The following is a 5,876-nucleotide window of genomic DNA, read 5'->3' on the forward strand; positions in this document are numbered from 1 at the left end:
AAGTGGATTTTTGCACCTCTAATACTAATCTATCGTATTTCTATAATCCTTAGTCATTAGATTAGTATATATAGGAGAAGATCACCCTTGTTTAGGATCTTCTTCCTACCCCATTCGAATTCATCACTAATTTTGTACAGTGTGAGTCACTAACCTCCTAAGGTTAAGGTTAGGAGCTCTGCTGAATTTCATGGATCAATAATATTACTGTTCTAGTTCAATATGTCTGATTCTATTCTCTTATACAACCTCGTTCTTCAGCTTATGAATTGAGGGTAACCCGTGACAATCACCCTTGTTCTACATTGGTTCCATGCAAGTCCTGACCCGGATAGCATTGAACCAAAGCTAGAGATTGCATTGCGGATTCCAATAGAGTACCTGGACAACTTTGGATACGTGACATAAAATTTCGTTGACTGTGGGTAAGTGAAGTCTCTGTGGCGTTAAGGCTAGAGTCAGAGAATCATCACTTTCTAATCCGAAAGATCTGCCTTGTCTGTGGCATCTTGAGTAGGATCGTGAAGAGGAGTGGATTGCTTAGAGCTTCATCTTTTACTACAGTGAGAAACTTAGAGGTGACTTGATGAGAAGACATGAATCACTTCAACATGGTGGATTGTTGTAGTAGAGGAGGTTAACTTGATGAGAGGACATGAGTTAATCACTTATGACTGCTATTGAAGGAATCAGAAAGTTATTGAAGAAGACAATAAAAAAAGTTAATCCGAAAAGATAAAACATCTCTGAAGCCTCAACATTCTCTTACCATTGATTTCACTCCTATCTAGTAACGTTTTATTTATTTATCTGTTTTTATGCGTTTTCTTGTGACAACTATATTTTCTATCTGTCTAACTAAGATCTGCAAAATAACTACTACTTGCTCAAACCAACAATCTCCGTGGAATCGACCCTCACTCACCTGAGGTATTACTTAGACGACCCGGTATATTTGCTGATCTATTTGCGCGAAACGTGCGGAGCCAGTTTCGTGCACCATGTGTATATATATATTATTTAAGTAATTTATTATTTTTTATCATTAATATACTTAAAAATATGGACTAAAAATAATTATTAAATTACTAAATTAAAAATATTAGATAAATAAATAATGACTAAAATAATGATAAAAAACAATAAATTCTACTAACACTCGAATATTTCTCTATTTAAAATATATGTTTACAGAATTAGCAAGATGGATTGGAAAAGCTAGCCAATGCTGGGAGTCCTAATGACCTTGTCAGATTCATCAACATAAATTCGAACTCGTTGGGATCGAAAATCAAAAGTGACAGAATAACCCGGTGGAATCAGCTGGATATCAGCCTCACCCATCTCCTTCTTTATCTTTTTCTGTGCTTCTTCAGAAGTGGTGCCTACCAGCTTTGGCCAACTTGTTTTCTTGAGATTGTTTGATTCTACAGGTTGATTGTATGACACTGATAACAAGATGTTAAACATGTTATAAAAAAATTATATACATGGACTATGCCGTAAGTTTAATCATTATGCAGGCTCTGAATTGTTAAGCAACTATTAATCACTTAATTATATTTTATATTGAGAAAAAATTTTAAATAATTTCTAATAATTATTTCAAAAAACAACAAAATTTTTTATAAATTTTTTTTTTTATTTTTGATTTTTATTTTTCTGAGATAAATTAGACATTCTGTTAATATTTTTTTTGTATTAATAAAATAAATCTACGATATAGAATAGAAATAATTATTGAAAGACAATACAAAAATATATTAGTACAGATGTAACATCAATGATGATATTACCAATTATTATCTTTGAGCCAATGATTATGCTTCTGAAAATAGCTGAGGTCTGATAACTAGAAAATATTAGTTGTTATTATTTATGTATTTTCGTAATGGCAATTGATTGTGTTTTTACAACTATGACATAAAAATAAACAAATTCTTTTGTTGGCGGTTCAATGTTGGAATATTTGGAGAGCTCGAAATACTTGGATTTTAGAAGAGGTGAAGAGAAGTCATGAATTGAGATAGTGGAGGCGACGAAGAAGATGATTCGAGAAGATCAAAGTGTTTGAAAACCAAGATTAAAGAAAGCTCACTTTCCCTTTCTTATTTCTTTTATTCTTACAGAACTTATTTTTAAATTGGCTATTGTCTTTTGGTATGTTCAGGATAAATGTATTCTTTAATTTTTATTCAAAGAATAAAATTTATTATCTTTGATAATAAAAAAAACTATACGTGTATTTATAAAAAAACAAATGATGGCTAATATTATATGTATTTAATATATACATAGTATTTTTTAAAAAAATACATATATTTAGTATATAAATAATAAATTCGTATATATATCAGCACTAATTATCAGCAACCTATGGAAGACAACAATGTGTCCGTGGATATTCAATTTTTCATTTGATTGCTCTGCGGTTGCAGATTGTGATCGTCTTTTTAGCCGGCCGGGGACTGCTTTTCTGTGGAGGATACAAGAAGCTCTTGAAAAAAGGCAAAAGAAAGAAAGACTGGGTACTTTCACAGTTTCACTTCTGGCTTTAATTGCTATAACTAAATAAACTTTTATAATCAAAATACTCTAAAGTTTGATGTTTCTTATTTTTCAAATTAGAAAGTAACCATTATATCTCTAGGTTTAGAGGTATTTATAGCTTAGATCATATTTACATTGGATATGTAATTTGTAAATATATCTTTAGATTTATTTATATCTTATTTATTAAATATAATTTTAAAAAAATTTAGAGGGTCAGTAATTTTTGTGTTTTTTAGTCAGCACTTAACTATCAAAACAAAAGTGAGTGATCTCTCACCATTAGATATAATCTCACATCATTAAAAATATTATTGATGGTCAATTGATGGTTACAAAACACCAAAATTACTGGTCCCCTAACATTTCTCTATAATTTTATATCTCTATATCTTTATCTCAATATTTATTCTTATAAACAAATACAACCTAACATGTATAGAATATACACTAATTATGAATTACAAGTGATTAGGACTCGAGGTTAATTTTAGGTGTTTATTTAATTAATTGTTGTCGGCTTTGTGATAAGGATGAGTTGAGCTGTAGTATTTCATAATTTGAATATATATATGTTCTTGATTAGGTTCTTATATTGTCTCGGAAATGTATTAGGGGATATATACACACACAAAGGTAGCTAATTAAATTAAAGTACTAATTTTATAATAGCATAAATCATAAATAAAGTTTGGAGTTTGGACTGTTATAGCATACATGCCACTTTAATTTTGGCTCAATTTTTTTTTGTGTTTTTGATAAAATAGCTGCTTCTCTTCTTTTTCATTTTTTTATTTAAAAACTTAAAGGCATTTGAGAGAGGGAGAGGGAGAGGGAGAGAGTGAGTGTTGGTCACACGATTTTAAACTCAAAAGAGATTAAAAAAATTAAATCATTAAACTGTACATTCAATTACTGTTAAATAATACTAGGAAACTAATATTATATTAGTCAATTTTAATTAATATTAAATAAGTTGTCAAAAAAAATTAATATCTAAAATTCACTAAAATAAATTTTTTATTTAATTATTTAAATTTTAGATATTTTTAGTTGAGTTTTCATTAATTTTATTTTTAAGAGTTTTAGATTTTTTCTTATATCAAATATTGACAATAATATTAGTTGTTCTATATTAATTTCCAAGACTTTCTGAATTACTATTTGATATGGTAAGTTAAATATAAAACTAAAAAACATAAAATAAATAAAAGTGAATATAAACAACAATTTAATCCATAGTTATAACTTAAATGCGTAAAAATTGAAATACCAACATAAACACAGAACAGTATAAAAGTATAGATTGAGGTGAATTTTAATCTAAACCTCTATATAATTTTTCCGTGTTTTCACACATACATGAATGATTTTGCGATTATACAAAATTAATTAAAGAGTTAACAGAATCAATTTTTCTTTTTAATTTGCACGAAATATAATAATATTTGGAAATAGCAAAAAATTATGACTTACTTGGCAACCCCTCATTAGGCTTTTCCAGAGGAGGATTAGCTGATCTTTGTCCTTCATCTTTTTCTTCCATGAATAATAACTCAGAAGCTAAGGATGTGAATGCTATTTTTTTTAACGATTGCTTAGCGATGAAAGTTATATATATCTCAAGCTTGAACCTTAAGGATGAAGGAATAATAACGTAACTGAAGAATATATATATGAAATGGCGGTGTTAAACGTTGCCACCTCTTTTTTGGACATTTGTGTTGATGAGACAAAAAATGTAGACTTTTCCAATGTCTCTCATTGATTTTGTCGTGCCGCGTCATCTTACTTTGGATTGATTAAAATTCTTTTGTTTGTTTTTGCCATCCTTAATAGGAAACCATAGTATAGATATAGATAGATATTAATTTTGCATAGTTGCATGCATGTAGGTAGATGCATTGATTAAGTTGCTTGCCCTTTTACCTTTGTCCTTTGATTGTGATTAGCATGAGGACATGCTAGTGTTTAAGTGTGAGAGAATCGATAAATCTATATTTGACAATAAATTTTAGATTGAATTGAGTGGATTTCATCATATAAACCCACATTTATTCACCTAAATAGTATACTTTTGTGTTCTCTTTGTAAATTGTGCCTAATTGTGAAAACATGCTATTTTGTGCCTAATTTAATCAATTTTATTCCACTTTTATTCTATTCGATACCTTGATTATTTTGATGAGTGATTTCAGGTGTAATTGGATGGAATGGCTTGATAAGAGTGGAAGAAAAGCATGCAATTAAGAGAGAACATGAAGAAAACAAAGGAGAAGCACACAGCCAAGTGTGCATATGCATAACTCTATGTGCGTACGCAAAAGAAGGAAATCAGCATGTGTGCGTACGCACAGGTCCTGTGCGTGCCTTCATTAAAAACTCACATGACTCGCATTTTGGGAGGTTTACAAGCCCATTTCTGAAGGCTTTGAGGCATATATAGAAGGGCTATCAACACAAATTCATACCTTACAATATACAATACATACAGTTAGATAGTTTTTAGGTTAGTTTTAGGTTAGTTTTTCTCTCAATTTTTCTTAGGTTTCATTAGGGTTTATATTTCAAGTTACAATTTCCAATTTTGATCTTGGATTCTAGCTATTTTCATTGTAAGTATTTCTTTAATTTTCTTTTTTATTGTACTACTTGTTCTATTTTTTTTATACTTTAATTTTCTTTGTCAATATATACATAGTTTGCAATTTTGAGTTTTAGTTAATGAAATTCATGTTTGATGGTTATTATATGTTTGTTTGAGTTACTAGTGTTGATCTTGATCATTTGTGGTTCATAGTTTTTATCATTTTCTTAACTTTGCAATGTTTTATGATTATGCCCACCATGTGTTTGATAAAATGTCATTTTTGATTATGGGTTAGATTTTCACCCCTTGGCTTGGGGAAATGAGTATATGGAGTACTAGAGTCATAATGTCTAACATTTAGTGATAATTCTTGGACTATTAGTTGTTATTGTTTCCACTAACGCTAGCTTCTTACTAAGGTAATTAGTAAGATAGCTAGAATTTGTGGATTAATAATAATTATACTCACTTGACTTACTGATGAGCGGATAATTTATACGCTTTTTGGCATTGTTTTTAGTATGTTTTTAGCATATTTTAATTAGTTTTTATTATATTTTTATTAGTTTTTAAATAAAAATCACTCTTCTGGACATTACTATGAGTTTGTGTATTTTTCTGTGATTTCAGGTATTTTCTGGCTGAAATTGAGGGACCTTAGCAAAAATCTGATTCAGAGGCTGAAAAAGGACTGCAGATGCTGTTGGATTCTGACCTCCCTGCACTCAAAGTGGAT

General features: G+C 29.4%; 1 non-coding gene across 1 annotated transcript; it reads right to left on the minus strand.

Annotated features, from left to right (window-relative positions):
* Positions 1-1,127: 1,127 nt before the first annotated feature.
* Positions 1,128-4,178, minus strand: LOC107612221 (uncharacterized). The gene is made up of 2 exons (XR_015896140.1): positions 4,027-4,178; positions 1,128-1,448 (listed from the first exon to the last, which is right to left on the minus strand). It is a non-coding gene; the product is annotated as an uncharacterized LOC107612221 (transcript).
* Positions 4,179-5,876: the final 1,698 nt, after the last annotated feature.

This window comes from Arachis ipaensis, chromosome B8 (genome assembly GCF_059453495.1).
Source record: "Arachis ipaensis isolate K30076 ecotype BB chromosome B8, ASM5945349v1, whole genome shotgun sequence".
In the NCBI taxonomy this organism is placed as follows: domain Eukaryota; kingdom Viridiplantae; phylum Streptophyta; class Magnoliopsida; order Fabales; family Fabaceae; genus Arachis; species Arachis ipaensis.